Raw genomic sequence first — 26,853 nt, forward strand, 5'->3', positions numbered from 1 at the left:
GCCGCTTCCTGTGTGAGGCAGGGTCGTACTCTGCGAATGTTGTAGAGCATGAACCTACAGGAACGGGTCACCGCCTTGATGTTAGTTGAGAACGACAGGGTGTTGTTCAGGATCACGCCAAGGTTCTTAGCACTCTGGGAGGAGGACACAATGGAGTTGTCAACCGTGATGGCGAGATCATGGAACGGGCAGTCCTTCCCCGGGAGGAAGAGCAGCTCCGTCTTGCCGAGGTTCAGCTTGAAGTGGTGATCCGTCATCCACACTGATATGTCTGCCAGACATGCAGAGATGCGATTCGCCACCTGGTTATCAGAAGGGGGAAAGGAGAAGATTAATTGTGTGTCGTCTGCATAGCAATGATAGGAGAGACCATGTGAGGATATGACAGAGCCAAGTGACTTGGTGTATAGCGAGAATAGGAGAGGGCCTAGAACAGAGCCCTGGGGGACACCAGTGGTGAGAGCACGTGGTGCGGAGACAGATTCTCGCCACGCCACCTGGTAGGAGCGACCTGTCAGGTAGGACGCAATCCAAGCGTGGGCCGCGCCGGAGATGCCCAACTCGGAGAGGGTGGAGAGGAGGATCTGATGGTTCACAGTATCAAAGGCAGCCGATAGGTCTAGAAGGATGAGAGCAGAGGAGAGAGAGTTAGCTTTAGCAGTGCGGAGCGCCTCCGTGACACAGAGAAGAGCAGTCTCAGTTGAATGACTAGTCTTGAAACCTGACTGATTTGGATCAAGAAGGTCATTCTGAGAGAGATAGCAGGAGAGCTGGCCAAGGACGGCACGTTCAAGAGTTTTGGAGAGAAAAGAAAGAAGGGATACTGGTCTGTAGTTGTTGACATCGGAGGGATCGAGTGTAGGTTTTTTCAGAAGGGGTGCAACTCTCGCTCTCTTGAAGACGGAAGGGACGTAGCCAGCGGTCAAGGATGAGTTGATGAGCGAGGTGAGGTAAGGGAGAAGGTCTCCGGAAATGGTCTGGAGATTAGAGGAGGGGATAGGGTCAAGCGGGCAGGTTGTTGGGCGCCCGGCCGTCACAAGACGCGAGATTTCATCTGGAGAGAGAGGGGAGAAAGAGGTCAAAGCACAGGGTAGGGCAGTGTGAGCAGAACCAGCGGTGTCGTTTGACTTAGCAAACGAGGATCGGAATGTCGTCGACCTTCTTTTCAAAATGGTTGACGAAGTCATCCGCAGAGAGGGAGGAGGGGGGGGAGGGGGAGGAGGATTCAGGAGGGAGGAGAAGGTGGCAAAGAGCTTCCTAGGGTTAGAGGCAGATGCTTGGAATTTAGAGTGGTAGAAAGTGGCTTTAGCAGCAGAGACAGAAGAGGAGAATGTAGAGAGGAGGGAGTGAAAGGATGCCAGGTCCGCAGGGAGGCGAGTTTTCCTCCATTTCCGCTAGCTGCCCGGAGCCCTGTTCTGTGAGCTCGCAATGAGTCGTCGAGCCACGGAGCAGGAGGGGAGGACCGAGCCGGCCTGGAGGATAGGGGACATAGAGAGTCAAAGGATGCAGAAAGGGAGGAGAGGAGGGTTGAGGAGGCAGAATCAGGAGATAGGTTGGAGAAGGTTTGAGCAGAGGGAAGAGATGATAGGATGGAAGAGGAGAGAGTAGCGGGGGAGAGAGAGCGAAGGTTGGGACGGCGCGATACCATCCGAGTAGGGGCAGTGTGGGAAGTGTTGGATGAGAGCGAGAGGGAAAAGGATACAAGGTAGTGGTCGGAGACTTGGAGGGGAGTTGCAATGAGATTAGTGGAAGAACAGCATCTAGTAAAGATGAGGTCAAGCGTATTGCCTGCCTTGTGAGTAGGGGGGGAGGGTGAGGTCAAAAGAGGAGAGGAGTGGAAAGAAGGAGGCAGAGAGGAATGAGTCAAAGGTAGACGTGGGGAGGTTAAAGTCACCCAGAACTGTGAGAGGTGAGCCATCCTCAGGAAAGGAACTTATCAAGGCGTCAAGCTCATTGATGAACTCTCCAAGGATGTTAAGCTTGAAAGGGCTAGTAACTGTGACAGCATGGAATTCAAAGGAGGCGATAGACAGATGGGTCAGGGGAGAAAGAGAGAATGTCCACTTGGGAGAGATGAGGATCCCAGTGCCACCACCCCGCTGACCAGAAGCTCTCGGGGTGTGCGAGAACACGTGGGCAGACGAGGAGAGAGCAGTAGGAGTAGCAGTGTTATCTGTGGTAATCCATGTTTCCGTCAGTGCCAAGAAGTCGAGGGACTGGAGGGAAGCATAGGCTGAGATGAACTCTGCCTTGTTGGCCTCAGATCGGCAGTTCCAGAGGCTGCCGGAGATCTGGAACTCCACGTGGGTCGTGCGCGCTGGGACCACCAGGTTAGAGTGGCAGCGGCCACGCGGTGTGAAGCGTTTGTATGGTCTGTGCAGAGAGGAGAGAAGAGGGATGGGCAGACACATAGTTGACAGGCTACAGAAGAGGCTACGCTAATGCAAAGGAGATTGGAATGACAAGTGGACTACACGTCTCGAATGTTCAGAAAGTTAAGCTTACGTTGCAAAAAATCTTATTGACTAAAATGATACAGTACTGCTGGCTGGTGAAGTAGGCTAGCTAGCAGTGGCTGCGTTGTTGACTTTGTTTGAAAGTGTAGCTGGCTAGGTAACCTCGATAACTGGCTAGGTAACCCCGATAACCTCGATAATTACTCTAAACTACACAATTATCTTGGATACAAAGACTTCCATGGGAAGTTAGGCCCAGGAATTTTGTGAATTTTACTTAAATTCATCAAAAAAGTTAGCTTATAACAGTGAACCTTTTTTGTTGGATACACAAAAGACAATTCTAAGTCTTGTGGCATATTTTGGTTAAACTATCCCCAATTCAATGGAATTGCAACCCTCTGCATGCACAGTGCATTCTTCCTTCACATGTGCAGTGCACTCTTCCATCATATACAGCTGATTCTCAAGATCTTGCACCCTAATGAGATGCTATTGAGCCCACACTACTACACTGCCTCAGCCAAGGACTACATGCTTGCTGGTAAGTTTTGATTACAATACTGGGTGGGGTGAATATATTTTATATGACATACATTATTTTTGTTAACCAGTAAATAGTAGCCTGCAGCAAAGTGTGTTTAATCATTTCTAACTTGTTAACAATTTCTGCTAATTAGTTTTTGCTACCATGTGGGTTTTAGCTTGCTTGAGCCTGCTAACTGAGTGTTAATTCACCTGTTTCCATACATGTTTCATTTTTAAACATTTATCTTACAAAGGAGTTGTTTATCTAACTGCCTAACTATTTATCTGTACATGGAATTGTATTTGGGGGTTTTTTACATTTTTTTTTACAATCTTTACAGGAAAATGCCACGGGCACAATATGATGTGTGGAGACATTTCACTGCAGCTAATGTAGAAGGAAAATCTGTGTACATTTGCAAATACTGTGCCAAATCATATGTGAAGAATGCAACAAAGATGCAGAATCATCTGGCCAAGTTCCCTCAGCGCTCACAACAAGCAACCTCTGACAAAAGTCCCTCTACTTCTATTCGAGGTGAAAATTATGAATCAGACACCTTATCGATAGCAACAGCTCATGGTTCTCCTGGAATCAGAAGTTATTTTTACTCAATGGAGGAACGTAGTCAGAGAGTTTACACCTCTGAATATTCCCCAAAATGTGCAACCCTAATCCCGATAATGATTTTTAATGAATGAATCGTGAATAATGATGAGTGAGAAAGTTAGAGGCTACGACAAAGCATGCTAATCTCTCACAATTACCTATAATGTGTGCGATTAGAACCTTTTTTCGGAGGGTACGATCTTTGTCGCTCTAACTTTCTCCCTTATCGTCATTAATGATTCATTCATGATTATCCATAATTATTGTAGTGTCCACATTCATGTAGAAGTGTTCACAAACATTATATTCTTACTGACACAAGTGACACAATATATTATTCACCATTTCTTTCCTATTGGACAAAACATAATCCGAAACACAATAAAAACAAGCTGTAAATACATCCAACAAGTTTGTAGAGTCACAAGCTTGATGTAGTCGTTGTGTGCCAGGACTATGGGACCAAATACTAAACTTTCAACTACTTTAGTAATACACTAAGGGGCAGTTTCCCAGACACAGACTAAGCCTAAACCTAATCCTGGAATAAAAAGCATTTTCAATGGCGATTCTCTGTTGAATTTAGTTTTTAGTCCAGGACCAGGCTTAATCTGTGTCTGGGAAACTGGCCATATAAGTGAAATGTGTCCAAATACTTATGATTTCAAATGAGGGACTAGATATATTAAGTGCTTTCATTTCTAAACGCTAAAACAGATCTGTATGAAAATACCCTCAAATTAAAAGTGACACTCATTACTGTCATCTCATATGAAACATTTGATCTCAAATCTAAAATGCTGGAGTATAGAGCCCAAAAAATTTTTTTAAATTGCATCACTGTCCAAATACATACGCAGGGGAGTGTATGTACTTTATGCTGGTTGATGCGACAACCTTTCTAGAAATACTTCAATTGCTCTCATTTTTGTTTTACACACATTTCCCATAGATATTTTGAGAGCTCTGTTTTTTTATTTTTTATTCTTCAACATGGTTTACAACACTATATTCCTGAACATTATGGTTTACCACATTATATTCCTGAACGCTATGGTTTACGACACTATATTCCTGAGCACTATGGTTTATGACACTATATGATATGACATTTTTGGCCGATACCGATATCCGATATTTTCCTTGCCAAAAAAAAACGATACCAATATTAAACATTTTAGCGGCCTTTTAAGCATTCTAGTACAGTTAAATAGTTAACACACACACATGGACGCAGTGGTCTCAGGCACTGCATCTCAGTGCAAGAGGCGTCACTACAGTCCCTAGTTCGAATCCAGTCTGTATCACATCCGGCCGTGATCGGGAGTCACATAGGGCGGCGCACAATTGGCCCAGCGTCATCCGGGTTTGGCCGGGGTAGGCCGTCATTGTAAATAAGAATTTGTTATTAACTGACTTGCCTAGTTAAATAAAGGTTACACACACCACACTGACCAAAAAGTTATTTTGTTGGCATTTACGAATGTCCCCATTACCAGTAAAACATCATCAAAACCTATTTCTTTCACTTACTTGCTGTGCTGTTTCGTTGTTCATTTGTTAAGTCGTTTCATCCTCAACCAGGATTTCTATGGAACGCCGCTTGGGTCTTTCCTATGGAACTCTGTTTGGGACTTTGCTTGTCAAAAAATATACTATTTAACACTATTTGACGTATCAAATAGGCTTGTTGACCAATCAGGACCTGAATATGACTGCACGTCACATAATAATTTAACGCATTCATACATTTTTTACGTAGTTATTACACATTGATTACACATTGATTACACTATCACTCGTATTTCATATGTCACAACGATTCATCAATATGCATGCTTTGATGCTAGTTAAGTCTCACGCACCTACAGTGCTGGTCATTAAAAAAAAGCTAGCTAGCTCTTGGATGCAAACAATGTTCTTCCCCAAAAACATAGCAAAACGACATAATCTGTTTCAGTAGCTATAGTTAGCTAGCTAACTATATAGCTAGGTGTCATCTAAAATAACCCTAATTTATAAGAGTTCTTATTTGATTAATGGTGGTCGGACCCATCTATGTGAAGCTAGCCACAATAAGGATTAGCCACAATAGTGGACTTTGCGGTTAGCCTTCAAAATAGAAATATTGCATAATTCTACTATTTCTATTAATTTGCATCACTGTCAATGACATAGTTTTATTTTGAAGGCAAACCGAAAATTCCACTATTGTGCCTAATCCTTATTGTGGCTAGCTTCACAACACACAACCCGGTGCGGTCGAGCCTCACTAGCCAGATGAAGCTAGCTGGCTGCTTCTAACGTTAGCTTTGGGCAACAGGGTTAAGTAGCTGGCTAGCTATTTATTTTCATGAACTGAAGTTCAATTTCAATAGGCGAACAACAAGTGGCAACCTAGCTAATGCTTACTCACAAGGATTCCTAAATCATTGCTAAGAATAATGAAAATGACAGCAGTTTCTACTGGTCATTGTTTTCAGGCTGGTTGTATTGGTGCTAGCTAGGTACCAAGCTAAAGCTAGCTACCCCAGAAGTTGCGGTCGAACAAATTATGCTTTATTACCAACGCGGTATTGTGAACACATTGTTCGTGGCCGGTGTTTGCTTGTTTGCAGATTTTTTTGTACAGCTTTGACAGTGCTACTGTATCTTTTTTGACACGCAAAGACCCAAACGGCGTTCCATAGTATGTATGTTGTGAAGCTAATAGCAGTGACGCCTTTACTGTGTAACTGGTCGGGCAACATCTGAAAAATAGCGCACTTGGTAGTGTGTACTCGACCAGTCGGCAAAAGCCAACATCACCCACGACAGAGTACGGTTGATTGTCAAGGGCAATGAATACCATTAACTTGGCTTTAATGGATTTCGCCTGTGAGTTGTCTCGCTGAAATGTTGTTACTCTTTCAAATGACTGCTCGACTTGTTGACTGCTCAATCCACACAGCAGACATTGTGGGCGAGTTTAGGAATGCTGTATTGCACATATAGCGCAAAATTTTACGTGGCGTCATTACGTCATGTAGCTACGTTATATAGGTATTCACGTCAGCTTTGACATCGGTTTTGCACATCGGTGTTAAACTAGACATCGGCCGATACCGATGTTAGCATTTTTAGCTAATATTGTCCGATTCCGATATGTTCACCGATATATCGTGCATCCCTATTCCTGAGCATTATGGTTCACGTCACTATATTCCTGAACACTATGGTTTACGACACTATATTCCTGATCACAATGGTTTGTCATTATATTCCTGAGCACTATGGTTTATGACACTATATTCCTGAACACTATGGTTTACGTCACTATATTCCTGAGCACTATGGTTTACGTCACTATATTCCTGAGCACTATGGTTTATGACACTATATTCCTGAGCACTATGGTTTATGACACTATATTCCTGAACACTATGGTTTACGTCACTATATTCCTGAGCACTATGGTTTATGACACTATATTCCTGAACACTGGTTTACCACACTATATTCCTGAGCACTATGGTTTACCACACTATTCCTGAGCACTATGGTTTACGTCACTATATTCCTGAGCACTATGGCTTACCACACTATATTCCTGAGCACTATGGTTTACGTCACTATATTCCTGAGCACTATGGTTTACGTCACTATATTCCTGAGCACTATGGTTTACGTCACTATATTCCTGAGCACTATGGTTTACCACACTATATTACAGAAACCTTACCTGAAATAGTCAGTGCATCGTTTGTGTCTAAGTCCGTTTTTTTTTTTTTACTGCGATAACAAAACCATAAAACATTTTATTGTATTGAATGATTAGCTTTATTTTTCACAGTGCAGAAACAATGTGAATATTCATACAGCGAGAATTGTTCGGGAGAGGTTTAGCAATATCTCACAAATGTCTAGATACCAAATTGTGTTTTGTAAGAATTTAGAAATATGACATAGACCATCAAACATTAATTAGTTGTGAGATGTAATGCATATTTCATATAGAGGTTTCAATTAAGGGAGCATTTAAATCTAGGAGCATAGTTTTGTCTGGAATTTCATCTAACATTTAATTTCACATCCAACATTATTGTGTCTGTGGTATTTTCAGACAGCACAGAATGATTTCAGAAAAATTTGGGGAAAAAGGAAATCTGTAGCCTACATTAATTGTGGGGTTTGTAGGAATATAATTTCAAGCAGCTTGCAATGTAAAGTGTACATAGTTTGGTCAATGTTTTTAACAGTAGACGGTGAATTGTTTTTTGTTTTTTATGTGTGTCTAAATATTTTTAAATGTAGTTATATTGGGTGCAAAATGACCGCCCAATTTGCCATTTAGGATTGTTTGCAATACAGTTGATTAACCTGCAAGTCACCTGACTGGCTGCTTTACTCTGCTTGTTTTGGGAGAAGCATTAGCCTAGGAACTGACTAGCAGCTGTAAAGACATATGCCCTACCTACACAATGGGCTCTACATTCAAGAGGATTGGGGAAAAGCCATCTAATAACACCAATAGTCATTTAAAAGCGATACAATATTAATTAATCTCTCCGTGGTTTATGAGTTTTACCTTATTGACTGGTTCTTCCTAATTGTGTCTGATTGCTTTGCAAAGAGCCTAATTACAGTCTTAGATAGATAGGTAAAAAAAAATCAAGGGCTTACACTAATTTGCGTAATTTCCAGTGCTCAGTTTTCCATTGTCGGTCAATTGCTTTGATAATGAGAGGTTCGGAAAAGCGTTTGGTAAGGACATGCTGAGAGAAGGCATCATTATGGAAAGAGCCTACTCTGCTGCCAAATGAAAAGTTATCCTTAATATGGTAGATTACAGCCTGTTCATTGTCTGTCTGTCTGGAGAGGCCTGTGGAAAATCTATGTTGAGATAAAGAAGTGAAGGGTGTTTGATATGTTTGAACATTTCCAGCTTGTCTCTCTGGACTGCAGAAAGGAGTCAATGGGTTAACATTACTGATGTGTTTAACGCTACCCCTATAGGACCTTATAAAATAGGATTTTAATGATGAAATCTTGTTGTTATAAGAAATGTTATAACTCAGATTTTTACAGTTTCATAAATTATTTCCATTGTTTCATTTGGAAGGGTTGTGCCACATTGCGTGCCCAGAACAGAGACATGGTGAAAGAAAAATAAGCTGTAGCCATCTTGGTAAATCTTTCATCACGTCATCCTGCAGCAGCATCTCCCATATTGAGGAGATCTAACTCCTCTATGTTACTGGGCAGACTTTGGCCTGTCAGTCTGGTACTTTGTAATTACATTGCATACGGTGGCAATACTGGAGTTTTATCTTCATCCAATCATAATTAAATCAGGCCTATCAGTTTTTAAATGTTAAGCCAATGGCTGTGTGTAAAGATTAGCATTTTTCCTGTGTCCTTGTTCTAATGTTGTAATGCCTGAGCTGTGATATAAAGCCTTGGTAATTAAAACACAATGCCAGGTCATGAGGGGAGCCAGCCACACAATGTAAAGCTCTCGGAGATCCCGGCATGAAAGGTGCCATAGAAATCCAATCCATTTTAATTGTCTTTTGAATTAATTTGAAATGGCTCGGTTCAATTAAGACAATGCATTTATCCAGCTTTGTGTAATGCCATATCCATCGATCCATAGAGATGACTTTATACATTCATTCATGTGTAAGATATGTTTATGTTTTCCAAACTCCTGCCGTTTGGAATTCATTAGGTATTGATCCTTTTTAGCGACGCCGGTATAAAAGCACAAGGTCTGATAGCGGTCTTATCTGAAGACTCACCCAGCCCAGACCATGTAATCAATTCATTGCTATTCAGAGATTGATGCCCTTTCATTTTGTTATTGTTTGGCTGACTTCAACATTTGCTGCCTTTGCAAAAGCATCCACTGTCTTTACATCTGTGTAATGACTTTAACTCAAAGCTACTACTGTATCTTAATTAGAGACTAACCCTTCTCCAAAGACTTTGTTTCAGTTCATTGTCATTTTAGAGGGACTATTCAATTCAAGGGGCTTTATTGGCATGGGAAACATGTGTTAACATTGCCAAAGCAAGTGAGGTAGATAATATACAAAAGTGAAATAAACAATACAAATTAACAGTAAACATTACACATACAGAAGTTTCAAAACAATAAAGACATTACAAATGTCATATTATATATATACAGTGTTGTAACAATGTACAAATGGTTAAAGCACACAAGTTAAAATAAATAAACATAGATATGGGTTGTATTTACAATGGTGTTTGTTCTTCACTGGTTGCCCTTTTCTTGTGGCAACAGGTCACAAATCTTGCTGCTGTGATGGCACACTGTGGAATTTCACCCAGTAGATATGGGAGTTTATCCATGGTCATTTACCACTGGAGAGAGACCCTGTGGCTCCATATCAATTTATTGTTTGACAACCTGCCCTGAATTATCAGTTTTTCATCTGAAAAAGACTTGATGGCAGGAAACAAAGTGATTTTGTCCAGATTCAATGTTGTTCCTGTGGTGTGATATTTCCTTGTTTTGAGGCAGTACTTGATTTGGTTGGTTGGGTTTTTGGTGTGTCTGTTCTCTGTTCTCTGCTCAACTCTCTTATTCACACCGCTCAGAACCCTGGTCTGCGTACTTTATCCCTCCCCTCCCTGCTGATTGGCCCCAGAGAGGGCAGCTGCAGCCAATGAGGTTTGCCAAAAGTGTTAGTGTTTAGTCTGGCGCTAGGCAGCAGAATCGACTGACAGGCGGGTCAGGCAAAGTCATCGTCTTGGCTGGCTGCCTGGCAAACCTCTGGTACCATTTAAGAAGAGGGGCCAGAACAAGGCAAGGAAAGGCCTCTGCAGGGGAAGCAACCTCAATCCCCTTTCTCTGTCTCTCTCTGTCTGCCTTTCTCGCCCTCTGTCTCGCGCTCTCTCTCACTCTTCCTGAAAAGCTCACTCTCTGAAAAGGCTGAAGAGAAAGGCTGAAGATTTGTTTTTCAGTGCTTAAACGGGTTTGATGGCTTTGTTTTTTAACCTGCAACCCCCCTTGCTTCAAAGGCAAGGGAGCACAAAACAGACCTGTTGCCTGATCTGTAGCCTATGTTAACCACACGTAAACAAACGTGGATCTCTACAGCAGATCCATATGCGATACAGTCCTCTCCTCAGCCTGACCCAGTCAGAGGACAGGACAGTGTGAACCTTCATCTGGATTAACCTGTGGGCTGTATTTTTCCTGTCATGGCTGGAGGCAACATCAAATGAGTGGTGATAAGGGTGGACTCTTGGTTTGAGACATAAATAACACTGTCCCTTGTGAGCCTTTGGAGAATAAAACGGCTGATATTATCTTCCCCCAAATCTTAGGCTGCCTGTAGCGCAGGCTTGTTGTGAAGATTAACAAACCGTGTAAAAAATAAAAATAAAAATATTTTTAAATTATGTTTAAAATTTCACTCACAGCAAATGGCATGCCTCAGAAGTTTGTGAAAAATGATGATAAGTATGTTCATGTTATGGGTAAATTAGTCTTTCACCAGAGAGGCATTTTGTAATGACTATCTCACTCACATCATGCATTAGGCTCTATCAACATAGTCATCTTTAAACCGTCTTGGGATATTGTTTTTGTGGTTCAGATTAATTACAATTAGATAAATGCATTAAATGTCCAAGTCTAATGGTTTCCTATCCCCTACGTTTCACCCATTTTTCCCTCCCTGATTCTCAACTATTTCAAATTACTGTCTGTCTGTCAGATTTTTCACCCCTGTCTGGTTTATGATGGTATATTCCATCCCAGGGGAAACGATTTTTTCCTCCCTGGTCTCATTTGAACTTTGACCCTGGCCTCCTGCCTCTCAGGATATGGGATGACCCCTCAGTAGGGGTGAGGGGCGTGAGGGAGGGAGGGGTGAGGTGGGTGAGGGGGATGTTTTGGACCAGAGTCTGTGTGGTTAATGGCGCTGGGAGCAGATGAGGCCCTGGCTGGGCCCTGCATGGCCCTTTGTTTGAGCTTCTTATTAATACTGAGGTTATTATTAAAGTCTGGCCCGGCCCCAGCGACAACACTGACTTACCCATTAGCTGACGGACTGACTCAAGTCATTAGAAATGATAGAGACTAAACCAAATGTAATTAACATTTGTAATACATTGGTTGAAGTTGTATGCTTGACTTCTCGGTGTCATACTGAGCTTTAACGGCAGCACTGACAATGATGACAGCATTATGTGTTGTGTTGTACTTCTCATCCATTTGTGTTGTCCCTATTTGACATTAACTTTTATCATCGTTCCCATGTTACTACATGTTACTAGACAGGCTGGGAGATATGAAGTCAATATAAATGTACCTCCTAAAAGATAATAAATAATTTGGCTTGGTAATCTCTCCCCTTCCTCCATCTCTTCCTCCCACCACAGACAGTCAGTCAATCCCAGACAGTCTCAGGCTCTCAGCGTATGTGTTTTTTAATCCTTACCGTAGGTAAGGAAGCATGGCAGATTCTCAGCACTTTTGATTGAAGGCTATATTATGTGGGGGAACATGTAAAAGAGGCTTTTGGGCATAAATTAGAGCTCCTCCATGGTGTATTGCTGGCTCTATGTGAGCCAGAGGGCCATGTTATATGTGTGAGTTATTGCCTTGAACCGCGTGACTCCTGTGTGTGTGTACTTCTACTGTACGAAAGAGGGTCTCGTGGCCAAAGTGTGTGTGTGTGTGTGTGTTTTTTCCTACTGTACCAGGGCCTCACTGAGTTTGTGAGAGAGCAAAAAAGTGGAGAAACATTGCACACTGTTTTTGATACATGGAATGTTTACAGGAGAGATCCAGCAACATAGGATAGTTTGACTTTATCTGTACCTTTCCTGTATGTTCCCAGCCACAGCAGCAGGCTTGCTGTTTGTCATGATAGCTGGAACTAGAAATGCCATTTTACAACCTCGAGGATGAGAAGAGCTGTATGAAGGACCAATGCCCAGTTAGAGACCAGCAGAGAAGACCGAGTATTATAGATGAATGTGAATGCTGGTAGATACTGTATATTCCAAGCAGTGTGTGTTTGCGCATGCTCAATGGGCAGAAGATGTAATCTGTAGAGCCCTTTTCATTTATTCTATCAAAAAGGGAACTGGTATATGAGGTGAATTGAAAGCTCCCACCATGAACATCAAATTGACTTTGGAAGGCTCCAGGCATTCTTGTTCGACAGCACATTAGCCCCGGCTACTCTCCACCTTGAGATGATGGGCAGCCTGCCAGGTAGGGGTTGCCATGACTCCTAACGCCACCCCTTCCCTCTGCACTCCCTGCCCCCTTGAATGTGCCAAATATTCGGGCAGGCTGGGCTGGCTAAGGTTTTGATTTAGACAAAAGATGTCTTAACAATGTCAGTAGAATGCTTTATGGGAATGCTGTGGCTTTCTGGTAGGAAATCATGTGACCTCCTCGGCCAAGGTTTTGTTATGGTGCCAGGAGGGAGAGAACGAGAGAGGGAATGAAGGGGGAAACTTGGAATGCGATGCCAGCAAAAGGTTTTTATTCTTTATTTTTTGGGCTTTCTTTCATTCTTGTGTTTGCTGAGAAAATGGCGGACGGTGTGGAGCTGAAATGAACCCGACTTGCCAATGGAGCTGGGCACAATAACACAACACAACTCAACTTTAGTATTTTTTTATAAATAATTTTGCATGGCACCCATGTCTCATTGCTTTTTGATTCCTGATAAATCCTGCTTCCTATTTCTCTGTCTCCGGCTGGGTACAAAAGAGAGCGCTGAACAATCCAAATCAAATAGAGATGTTGAATGTCAAATGGTTAGTAGAGATCTGGGTAAGTGGCACTGGTGCTGGCACATTTGCACTGTTCCATTCCATACCTGGCTTTGTCGCACTGCGGCCATGCAACCACAGCCAGGAATATTCTGATGTGTTGGGGAACGATGTAGTTGGCACCGTTAATGCTAGCTGACCGTGGCATGCTCCATTACACTGGCATCCCATTCGCCATGGCATCCCGTTCACCCGGGCAGATTTATACAGCTCCTTGCCACGATTTTCTAAATTGCTGTTGCTGTCTGAGCTAAGTTGGGCTAACCTATCCTCTCCTCTCGCCACAGCCTCAGTGCTGCATGCTGGCCAGGAGGAGAGGAGAGGAGGACTGCCCCTGCATGTGTCTCTGTGGGAAGAGAATAGACGGGGAGAGATCTTCTCCACAACATTTTTATTCTCACTGAAAAATTGACTTCCATGCACATTTCTTATCTAGAGGGAACTGCTGAAGCATGTGATGCTTATGAGCGGCTGCAACTGTAAATGGAATCTGCTTTAGAATGGACAGAATACTATTGCAATACAATTGCCGGTACTATCAGGGTTTTTGTGAAGCCGTTCTCTCCGTCTTTTTCTTTCTTTGCTTTATTATTCACCAACACATTTATTTTCAGTCTGAAATATTGTGTGTTTAAAGATAATAATTTGTTTATATTGTACTATTGCTATTGATTTAGGAACCATGAAACTGTGCAGTAGGGTGTGGAACTGCTGGTTTTGAACAAGCCAATTAATGTTGTTACTTTCTTTGTGTTTTCAGAGAGGAAGAGAGTGAGAAATGAACATGGGTGACTCCTTACCCTGAAAGGCACACGATCAACAAGGTAAGTTACCTTCAGAAATAAGTTACCCTCTACAGTACATTGTGTTATTGTTTGTGTCCTGAATTACCAAAAGCCAATGGCTGTTTCTTGAATTGTGGACCTTGGATTTGGCACAGACATTGTGTTGTATTCCTCTCCTCAGCTTGCCCTCTTTGTGCCATGTCTATAGGCCAGACAAAAAGCTATGGAGACATTCTTTGCCTTTGCAGTCTCACCTGTACATTCAAGCAATACATCTGTAGTTATTTAGGTTTTGTAGCTGTATTTGGTTTGATCTGACTTAGTTTGACAGGTACGGTATATTTTCAGATCATATGTGGGAAATTCTGCCCTGCAGTTTTCGTCTGGCCCTTTTCTATTGTGCTGTTCTTTTTCAATTCCTATGTTGTAGCCAACATCCCGTTGCTCAGCTCAAAACACTTCAGATCCTTATACGATTCAACACATGTAGCAGAATTGATCCACTCTGATTTAGATGGAACAGGGTTTTATTGTGTGGTTTATTGTCCTCACTGTATTGTTGATTAGGATAGTGTAAGGATGACATTATGGAGGAATTTGTGGACATCAACCTTATAACTGACATTATTTTTGATTTGACAGCCTGTTGCATGCATGGTACAATTGACTTCTCCACTTACATAAAGTGACCTATTAACAGAGTTGGGCCCCAGGTTTGTGGCATAGTGTAATGTATTTTTCAGTGTAATTTGACATATTTATTTTGATACTTTCCAACTAACCACTTGGCACAAACCCGTAGATCCGATCTTGTGGCGAATCTGACATCACAAGCTCCTCTCTGTGGGTCTCTGTCATTGTGGTGTGAACAACATCTTTTTTTAAATGGCAACTTTGATGCTCTTTATTTGTAAAATGACTAGTAATAGATATTTCCTGTCCTGTGGTGTTTAGGAGCTCCAATACATTGTTTGTGAGGCAGAATAGAACATTCTGATTATTATAACAAAGCCTGAACCAAAATGTTTCAGTGTTGTTTGATTTGATACCATATTCCAACCTTTTGATGGTAATGGAAGCAACCTACAGTACAAATCAGAAGATTCGAGTGTTCTTGGCTTGCAAATAGCGGACAAGACTAGAAGAAGGCCTACTGAAAATGTGTGCATCCGGGTTGAGGTAGTAGGTTGTATGGTTTAGAATGACACCCTGGGAGTTAACGGTACAACCTTCTAGCTTTCCTTGGAGTACACTCATGACATCAAGCAAAAAGATGACCCTCATCATGTCTTTCAAAGCATAGCTTGGCTTGGTTTACATTAGCCAACTATTTTTGAGGGCCATGATGTCAAAATCTCACCGTCAATGTTTTTTTCTCTGTGCACTATTTTAATTTAAGTGTGCATTTGTTTACACTCTGTAAGAACGTTTGTTGATCCTGTCGCTATGACTACAACAGGCTAGCTTGACTGGAGCTAACTATAGCCAATGTTAGCTTCTATGCTAACAGACTTTTATAAATTAAACTATGAAAACCTCATAAAAAAATATAACAACAGTTATATCATTACACTCAGTTTAACTTGATGATAACGTTTAAAATATTTTGTTTATCTGGTGCTTTTCTCTTCAGTTTTCTGCTCTCTCATTCAACTGACACTGACTGGGCAGACTAGCGCGAGACCCACTGTAGAGTGAGAGCGCGTGAAGCAAACCACTAGAGCGAGCGGCTCCCTCTGTGGTCTGAAACAGGCACAACACCCATTAACTATAAATACTGTAAATTATTACAACATGACAAAGATTAGGCTACCATATACACTACCGTTCAAAAGTTTGGAGTCACTTAGAAATGTCCTTGTTTTTTTTGTCCATTAAAATAACATCAAATTGATCAGAAATACAGTGTAGACATTTTTTAAGGTTATAAATTACTATTGTAGCTTGAAACGGCAGATAAAAAAATTAAAAAAGGATTATCTACATAGGCCCATTATCAGCAACCATCACTCCTGTGTTCCAATGGCACATTGTGTTAGCTAATCCAAGTTTAGCATTTTAAAAGGCTAATTGATCATTAGAAACCCTTTTGCAATTATGTTAGCACAGCTGAAAACTGTTGTTCTGATTAACGAAGCAATAAAACTGGCCTTCTTTAGACTAGTTGAGTATCTGGAGCATCAGCATTTGTAGGTTCGATTACAGATTCAAAATGGTCAGAAACAAAGCACTTTATTCTGAAACTCGTCAGTCTATTCTTGTTCTGAGAAATGTGAGCTATTCCATGAGAGAAATTGCCAAGAAACCTTAGATCTCGTTCAAAGCTGTGTACTACTCCTTTCACAGAACAGAGCAAACTGTCTCTAAACCAGAATAGAAAGAGGAGTGGGAGGCCCCGGTGCACAACTGAGCAAGATAACAAGTACATTAGTGTCTAGTTTGAGAAACAGACACCTCACAAGTCCTCAACTGGCAGCTACATTAAATAGTACCCGCAAGACACCAGTCTCAACGTCAACAGTGAAGAGGCGACTCCGGGATGCTGGCCTTCAAGTTGATTCTGAATGTATCAGAAACTTGCCTATACTGGTATGTCAATTAATCAATATAATACCAACCAACCTCTTTTGACCTTGGGGGGTTTATTTATTTAATGCATTGTACTGCCATTGTACAATGGTAATGCACAATTAATAGAGATGGTACCATATGATAATTTGAGGCAATACCATGGTATTATTTAGGTGTACCATCATACTTCAAAGCTAAAACCATGGTACATTTCCATGATTCAAACTACCATGGTATAAGTGAAAGTACCATAGTTGTACCTTGGTACATTTTGTAATTGCCAAACAACACTACTGCCACCTTCTGGTTTGGAGTATTTTAACAGGCTTTGTGGCTGACGACTACAGGGTCTTTGCTGTGTATACACAAAAAAGATTGACTGCCGACACTGTTCAGAGGTGCTAATTACTCTCGGCTGGCAAACGGTAGACTATTCTACACTACATGACCAAAAGTATGTGGACACCTGCTCGTCGAACATCTCTTTCCAAAATCATGGGCATTAATATGGAGTTGGTCCCCCCTTTGCTGCTATAACAGCCTTCACTCGTCTGGGAAGGCTTTCCACTAGATGTTGAAACATGGCTGCGAGGACTTGCTTCCATTTAGCCACAAGAGCATTAGTGAGGTTGGGCACTGATGTTGGACGATTAAGCAGTTGGCATTCCAATTCATCCCAAAGCGTTCAAATTCATCCCAAAGGTGTTCCATGGGGTTAAGGTCAGGGCTTTGTGCAGGCCAGTCAAGTTCTTCCACACCAATCTCAACAAGCCATTTCTGTATTGACCTTGCTTTGTGTACTGGGGCATTGTCATGCTGAAACAGGAAAGGGCCTTCCCCTAACTGTTGCCACAAAGTTGGAAGCAGCAAATTGTCTAGAATGCCATTGTATGCTGTAACGTTAAGATTTCCCTTCACTGGAACTAAGGGGCCTAGCCCTAATCATGAAAAACAGCCCCAGACAATTATTCCTCCTCCACCAAACTTTACAGTTAGCGCTATACATTGGGGCAGGTAGTCTTCTTCTGGCATCCGCTAAACCCAGATTCTTCTTTCGGACTGACTCACAGATGAGGAGCATGATTCATCACTCCAGAGAACGCGTTTACACTACTCCAGAGTCCAATGGCAGCGAGCTTTACACCACTCCAGCCAACGCTTGGCATTGCGCATGGTGATCTTAGGCTTGTGTGTGGATGCTTGACCATGGAAACCCATTTCATGAAGCTACCGACGAACAGTTCTTGTGCTGACGTTGCTTCCAGAGGCAGTTTGGAACTCGGTAGTGTGTGTTACAACCGAGGACAGATGACAACACTCGAAAGTCCCGTTCTGTGAGCTTGTGTGGCCTACCACTGAGCCGTTGTTGCTCCTAGACGTTTCCACTTCACAATAACAGCACTTACAGTTGACCGGGGCAGCTCTAGCAGGGCAGAAATTTAACAAACTGACTTGTTGGAAAGGTGGCATCCTATGACGGTGCCACGTTGAAAGTCACTGAGCTCTTCAGTAAGGCCATTCTACTGCCAATGTTTGTATGGCTGTGTGCTCTATTTTATACACAGCAACGGGTGTGGCTGAAATAGCCGAATCCACTAATTGGAAGTGGTGTCCACATACTTTTGTATATATAGTGTATGTGTGTGTCCCTGCTCTTATACCCTTTCCTTTCTCTACACAGGCTCCTAATGGACCTTTCCTGCCAGTAGGCCCATGGTCAGTCTGCCTTTAGAGGCACAAAACCTTCAATTAGTGTTAGGTTGAAAAGTGGTGTATTTTTAGATGGTTGTTATCCACTCTGGTAGGGATGGAGGAATGACCAAACTGCATCAATCACACAGGGGATCTGTAATGTTAGACATCCACTGTATAGTATAACTCCAACCACAAAAAAGAACACAACAAACAAAGGCTTTTCCTCTTGTTCTTTTACTATCCATGAGTATATAGTATATTAAATGTATAACTGATTTATCTGCAGAAGGAATACAGTGAATGCACATTTCTTTATACTTAAAAAAAATCCATGATATGTTTTGCTATCGTGAATAGATCTAATTTAATTATTATTTTGTTAGAACAACCATTCACCATTTACTGCAGGTGCTGGATCTTACAGCAAGTGAATCTGCAATATGTCTTTCATGGCCTAATTCTGTCAAGCCATTCTGCTATTGCTGAAGTTCAATTTTCTCACCAAGACAATTGTGTGGTGGAACTTATTTCACACAATACCAGTTTCCCCTGGTTTCACATTGCTCCCTGAGCCATTTCTGTGTTTTCGTAGCCTCCATCGGTCAGCCCAGGCAACACTCTCTCCAGTGCAGGCCAGGCAACACTCTCTCCAGTGCAGGCCAGGCAACACTCTCTCCAGTGCAGGCCAGGCAACACTCTCTCCAGTGCAGGCCAGGCAACACTCTCTCCAGTGCAGGCCAGGCAACACTCTCTCCAGTGCAGGCAAGGGCCTTGACAACCATTCTCCTGTGAGTTGTGCACTGAATCACGGCCATATTTTATGATGCCCAGATGGTTGGATGTAAACATCAAGTATGAAATGTAATAATCATCATAAATCTGAGATTCTCTGTTAAGCTGATTCTTTTGTTTCCGAAAACATCAGACATCACCCTCAGCTTTTACTATATATCTATTTGCGCTGTGGAATATAGTTCCAAGGTTCAGCCAGGTTTAGTGCCTTAAGGGGTTTAGTGGCTTGATTATCTCACCTACCTACCTACTGTACCTGCTGGAAGCAAGGCTGTTCCCCAAATTGAATCAGCAGACATACAGACTGCTGTAATGTTAAAACTGTCCAGCATTGGAACAGTTTATGTTTATATGTTTCCATGCACCAAGCCTTAGTTATGATCTATGGGCACTTATGTGACGGGGTGCAGTAGTGATGTGCGGTCTGGTCTGGGGTTTAAACCTGCTCCAGCCCAGCGTGGGCTGAAGTCTTTATTTACCTCAGACCCAGTCGGTTTGTCTACTAAAATCAGGGGCTCTGGCTCTCTCTCTCTCTCTCTGGCAGTGGGGCACAGCTTGTAAGAGTTGGATCAACACAAAGGAGAACAAAATGCATATGTGGATCAGTTTTATCTATCTACAGATTATTTCAAATTCAAACTGAATTTGAAATATACTGAAAGCAAGAGGGTGTTGCTGTAATTCCTCTCTTCGTCAGAGCACCATGTCAGTTTTTTCTGACTTTGTTGATGGCTGATACTGTAATGTAAACCTCTCATATAGGGTCTTGAGTAAATACACCACTGTTATGATACTATTGTCTCTTTCACTTTACACTGTCAGTGGTTGGAAAGCAGTCTCTTCAGTCTAGAGTGGATATGGGCGTCAGATTGTCCCTCCAATTCAACCTTAGTTCTCAAACCTGCAATGGCAGCTTTATTCATACTTTGGGTTGCTATTCACGGCTATATTCCAATACCTGATATCACTACAACGAGACAAAGATGTTTTGACCAAGATGTCTTGGAAAAGACCAAAAGCCTTTCAAACACACTACTAAACCCATAAGGGCCATAGCTTGACAGACATTGCCAGTTGCTAGGAGCACCCTGCTCCACCCACCACCACAGCTTTGCAGCAGTACCTCAGACAGCACAGCCTCTCTCAGCTGGTGGAGCCTCTTATCAACACGGGCCACCCAGTGAAAGGGACTTAGCAGCTGTTAATTAGGGGCCAAACAAACGCAGAGTGTTATTAATGGGTGTTCAATGGCAGAGCGTGAGAGGCCTATAGGAAGACAGACTCATTGTAATGGCTGAAATGGAATTAATGGAACGGAATCAAACGTTTGGAAACCACATTTGACTCCGTTCCATTGATTTAATACGACCCATTCCAATGAGCCCTTCCTTCTATAACTCTTCACACCAGTCTCCTCTGCTCTCCGTGTAGGCTCAACAACCAGCCTCAGATGGCTCACAATGCCAACAGGTTGACAGTGTGTTGTTTAGCCTGATCCTGCTAAAACCCTGGAAACCCCAGAAGGAATGGCATTTTATCTGTATGGTGCCTCTTAGCTGACTTTCCTGCTGGCGTGGGGTGGGATCTCTGTGGTGACTGCTCTGCTCTGTCAAAACAACAACTATAGTGGTACACCTCAGTCACTCAGTCTGTCTGGCCCTCTGGGGCTCTGGGGTCAGACTGAGTGAAAGGATATTGGTTAGGGTTCTGAATGATGTAAAGAACATTCAATTAACCATGTCTGAATTTCTGGAGGAGAACCAATATGAAATATATACTCTTAATTCCAGTGCAAATTTCTAGATCACTTTTTTGGTGATCCAACTCTTGAGTTTTTAAGAAACAAATTAAATTATGTTTTAGTATGTATTATACAAATATATGTTTTGCCATTTACAGTCAGGTATGCAAATAGCCTTGGTTGGGTTCATCCTGTTCCTTCTCAGGCCTCCATATAGTTATTGAACAGACTAGAGGAGCCAAGCTGCGTTGTGCCGGAGCACAGAGTTTATTTTAAGAGCTCTATTTTCCCCATCTTTCCTCACCTCTGAACTGAATGGTCATCCAGATGTAGCTAGCAAGCGAGGCTGAGGCGAAGGGGACCTGCTGCCTCAGCACCCCCTGCTCCAACTGGCCCAGTGGCCAGGCAGGGCTAGGAGTCATTGGTTCCAGCTGTGCTTCCATTTATGGGATGGTTGGACAAATAAATGATGGGATTATATAGGAGAGGGGAGGAGAGACGGTGGGGGAGGAGAGACGGTGGGGGAGGAGAGACGGTGGGGGAGGAGAGACGGTGGGGGAGGAGAGACGGTGGGGGAGGAGAGACGGTGGGGGAGGAGAGACGGTGGGGGAGGAGAGACGGTGGGGGAGGAGAGACGGTGGGGGAGGAGAGACGGTGGGGGAGGAGAGACGGTGGGGGAGGAGAGACGGTGGGGGAGGAGAGACGGTGGGGGAGGAGAGACGGTGGGGGAGGAGAGACGGTGGGGGAGGAGAGACGGTGGGGGAGGAGAGACGGTGGGGGAGGAGAGACGGTGGGGGAGGAGAGACGGTGGGGGAGGAGAGACGGTGGGGGAGGAGAGACGGTGGGGGAGGAGAGACGGTGGGGGAGGAGAGACGGTGGGGGAGGAGAGACGGTGGGGGAGGAGAGACGGTGGGGGAGGAGAGACGGTGGGGGAGGAGAGACGGTGGGGGAGGAGAGACGGTGGGGGAGGAGAGACGGTGGGGGAGGAGAGACGGTGGGGGAGGAGAGACGGTGGGGGAGGAGAGACGGTGGGGGAGGAGAGACGGTGGGGGAGGAGAGACGGTGGGGGAGGAGAGGTTCTATTTTCACTGCACTAACCAATCAAGGCCTGCTGAACAGAAAAGCACACAGACAGAGAGCTCTAAAATAGGTCATTTAAATTATTTTACTGAAATTTTACTTCAGGATATATCCTGCATTCCAGGTCATGCTAGGCAGCATTTATTTACATAAATGTCATGCCAGGTGAAATTGTAACAATGGAATGTTTTCAAACCAAATTATATGGGGGATTAGGCATGTAATTGTCTGATTATGAAATGCAATTTATCATTACATAACATTTTACATTAAAAAAAATTCTGTACACAGGAAGGAAATGGATGAATATCACAATCTCTCCAGGACCAGCTGCATTAGCAAAAGCATTGTTGACCTCTTGATGTCATAGTTGTAGAATAGTTGACCACTTGAAACATATTTTGAAGTGTTTTTTTTTAGCCTCTACGTGTGCATAAAAAAATAAACCCTCTTGTAATAAGTATATTGAGAGTATTTTCAGTGAGTTATTGTTGGACATAATCCCCATACACATATACTGAATAAAAATATAAACGCAGTATGCAGCAATTTCAAAGACTTTACTGAGTTACAGTTCATATAAGGAAATCAGCAGTTGTACTTAAGTAAAAATACTTTAAAGTACTACTTAAGTAGTTTTTTGAGTATCTGTACTTTACTATTTATATTTTTGACAACTTGTACTTTTACTTCACTATGTTCCTAAATAAAATAATTTACTTTTTACTCCATACATTTTCCCTGACACCCAGAAGTACTCATTACTTTTGGAATGCTTAGCAGGACAGGAAAATGGTTCAATTCACGCACTTGTCAAGAGAACATACCTGGTCATCCCTACTGCCTCTGATCTGGCAGACTCACTAAACACAAATGCTTCCTTTGTATTTATTAAGGATCCTTATTAGCTGCTGCCCCTGGGGTCCAGCAACATTAAAGCAATTATGCTATTTTAAATATGACATGACAAACCCCCTAACACCTTTCATAACACGATAAGTGTGTTCCCACAAGCCACTACTCTACTATCACATATCTACAATACAAAATCCATGTGCCTGTGTGTGTCTCTTCACAGTCCCCGCTGTTCCATAAGGTGTATTTTTATCTGGTTTTAAAATCTGATTAATGTGGAATAGAGTTCCATGTACTGTAGCCATGGCGCTATGTAATACACTGCGCCTCCCATAGTCTGTTCTTGACTTGGGGATTGTGAAGAGACCTTTGGTGGCTTGTCTTGTGGGGTATGCATGGGTGTCCGAGCTGTGTGCTAGTAGTTTAAACAGTGGTGTAAAGTATTTAAGTAAAAATACTTAAATACTACTTAAGTAGTTTTTTGGGGTATCTGTACTATATTTTTGACAACTTTTACTTCACTACATTCCTAAAGACAATGTACTTTTTACTCCATACATTTTCCCTGACACCCAAAAATACTCGTTACATTTTGAATGCTTAGCAGGACAGGAAATTGTCTAATTCACACACTTATCAAGAGAACATACCTGGTCATCCCTACTGCCTCTGATCTGACGGACTCACTAAAGACATGCTTCATTTGTAAATTATATCTGAGTGTTGGAGTGTGCCCCTGGCTATCTGTACAATTTTTTATATATATAAATAATGATATGCTTAATATAAGGAATTTGAAACGATTTATACTTTTACTTTTGACACTTAAGTATATTTTAGCAATTACATTTACTTTTGATACTTAATTATATTTAAAGCAAATACTTTGACTTTTACTCAAGTATTTTACTGGATGACTTTCACTTTTACTTGAGTCATTTTCTATTAAGGTATCTTTATTTTGTATGAAAATGGGGTACTTTTTACACCAGTTGAAACAGACACCTCAGTGCATTCAGCATGTCAACACTTCTTACAAAAACAAGTAGTGATGAAGTCAATCTCTCCTCCACTTTGAGCCATGAGAGATTTACATGCATATTTTTAATGTTAGCTCTCCGTGTACATTTAAGAGCCAGCCATGCTGCCCTGTTTTGAGCCAATCGTAATTTTCTGAGGTCCATCGGTGGCACCTGACCACACGACTGAATAGTTGTCCAGGTGCTACAAAATTAGGTAATGTAGGACATGCCTTGTTGATAGTGTTAAAAAGGCAGAGTAGCGCTTTATCATGGACAGACTTCTCCCCATCTTAGCTACCTTTGTATCAACATGACAGTTTACAATCCAGGGTTACTCCAAGCAGTTTAGTCAAATCAACTTGCTTAATTTCCACATTATTTATTACACAATTTAGTTGAGGTTTAGTGAAGGATTTGTCCCAAATACAACTAATTTAGTTTTTGAAATATTTAGGACTAATTTATTCCTTGCCACCCATTTTGAAACTAACTGCAGCTTTTTGTTAAGTGTTGCAGTGATTTCACTTGCTGTAGTGGCTGATGTATGTAGTGTTGAGTCATCCGCATACATAGACAAGCTGGCTTTACTCAAAGCCAGTGTCATGTCATTAGTAAAGATTTTAAAAAGTAAGGGACCTGGACAGCTGCCCTGGGGAATTACTGATTCTACCTGGATTATGTTGGAGTGGCTTCCATTAAAGAACACCCTCTATGTTATGTTAGACAGGTAACTCTTTATCCATAATATAGTAGGGGGTGTAAAGCTGTAACACATACGTTTTTCCATCAGTAGACTATGATCGATAATGTCAAAAGCCGCACTGAAGTCTAACGAAACAGCTTCCACAATCTTTTATCATGAATTTCTCTCAGCCAATCATCAGTCATTTGTGTCAGTGCCGTGCTTGTTGAATGTCCTTTCCTATAAGTGTGCTGAAAGTCTGTCAATTTGTTTACAGTAAAATAGGATTGTATCTGGTCAAACACAACTTTTACCAAAAGTTTGCTAAGGCTTGGTAAAAGTCTGATTGGTCGGCTATTTGAGCCAGTAAATGGGGTTTTACTGTTCTTGTGTAGCGGAATTAATTTTGCTTTCCTCCAGGCCTGAGGGGCATACACTTTCTAATAGGCTTAAATTAAAGATGTGGCAAATAGGAGTGGCTATATCATCTGCTATTATCCTCAGTAATTTTCCATCCAAGTTGTCAGACCCCTGGTGCCGTCTGGTTTGCTTAATGTAAGGAATTTGAAATTATTTATACTTTTACTATTGATGCTTAAGTAAATTTTAGCAATTACATTTACTTTTGATACTTAAGGATATTTAAAGCCAAATACTTAAAAAATATATATTATATTCATATATTTACCTATTTTTCTCCCCAATTGGTAGCTACAGTCTTGTCCCATCTCTGCAACTCCCGGGATTCAGGAGAGGCAAAGGTCGAGAGCCATGAAACACTGTACAGCTGGCGATGAAGTCAGCGTGCATGCGCCCAGCCGCCACAAGGTTGCTAGAGCGCGATGGGACAAGGACATCTCAGCTGTTCAAACCCTCCCCTAGCACTGTGATGCAGTACCTTAGTCCGCTGTGCCACTCGGGAGGCCCCGTACTTTTAGACTTTTACTCAAGTAGTATTTTACTGGGTGACTTTCACTTTTACGTGAGTCATTTTCTATTAAGGTATCTTTACTTTTACTCAAGTATGACACTTGGGTACTTTTTCCACCACTGGAAATCATTCAATTGAAATAAATTAATTAGGCCCTCATCTATGAATTTCACATGACTAGAAATACAGATATGCATCTGTTGGTCACAGCTACCTTAAAAATAGTAGGGACGTCGATCAGAAAACCAGTCAGTATCTGGTGTGACCACCATTTGTCTAATGCAGCGCGACACATCTCTTTCGCATAGAGTTGATCAGGCTGTTGATTGTGGCCTGTGGAATGTTGTCCCACTCCTCTTCAATAGTTGTGCGAAGTTGCTGAATATTGGCGGGAACTGGAACACGCTGTCGATCCAGAGCATCCCAAACATGCTCAATGGGTGACATGTCTGGTGAGTATGCAGGCCAAGGAAGAACTGGGACATTTTCAGCGTCCATGAATTGTGTACAGATCCTTGCAATATGGGGTCGTGCATTATCATGCTGAAACATGAGGTGATGGTGCGGATGAATGGCACGACAATGTGCCTCAGGATCTCGTCATGGTATCTCTGTGAATTCAAATTGCCATCGATAAAATCCAATTGTGTTCATTGACCGTAGCTTATACCTGCCCATACCATAACCCCACCGCCACCATTGGGCACTCGATGCCATACACGTGGTCTGTGTCTGTGAGGCCGGTTGGACGTACTGCCAAATTCTCTAAAACAACATTGGAGGCGGCTTATGGTAGATAAATTCAATTCTCTGGCAACAGCTCTTGTGGACATTGCTGCAGTTAGCATGCCAATTGCACACTCCCTCAAAACTTGAGACATCTGTGGCATTGTGTTGTTTGACAAAACTGCACATTTTAGAGTGGCCGTTTATTGTCCCCAGCACAGGGTGCACCTGTGTAAGACCATGCTGTTCAATCAGTTTCTTGATATGCCACACATTTCAGGTGGATGGATTATCTTGGCAAAGGAGAAATGCTCACTATAAACTTTTTGTGGGTGTGGACAATTTCTGGGATTTTTTATTTCAGCTCATGAAACATGGGACCAACACTTTACATGTTGCATTTATATTTTTGTTCAGTGTACATACATGTACATGCAAATTCAGTTGATTCATGCTTTTGCCTGAGTGAGAGCCCTTTTAACAAGGTCATTTGTCTGCTGGTCCTGCCCTCAGTAAACACTAGAGACCTTGATAAAATAAAAACATGAAGGATTGTAGCCTGACACTGTTGT

General features: G+C 42.3%; 1 long non-coding RNA gene across 1 annotated transcript in view; it reads left to right on the top strand.

The window, feature by feature from the left end:
• LOC139537419 (uncharacterized) overlaps positions 1 to 26,853 on the top strand; it is a 95,211-nt gene that overhangs the window by 52,032 nt on the left and 16,326 nt on the right. Inside the window, exon 2 of the long non-coding RNA XR_011667531.1 lies at positions 14,162 to 14,225. This is a non-coding gene — a long non-coding RNA (uncharacterized lncRNA). The remainder of the gene's footprint in view (positions 1 to 14,161; positions 14,226 to 26,853) is intronic.

The sequence above is a fragment of the Salvelinus alpinus genome, chromosome 13, assembly GCF_045679555.1.
Source record: "Salvelinus alpinus chromosome 13, SLU_Salpinus.1, whole genome shotgun sequence".
NCBI classification, from domain to species: domain Eukaryota; kingdom Metazoa; phylum Chordata; class Actinopteri; order Salmoniformes; family Salmonidae; genus Salvelinus; species Salvelinus alpinus.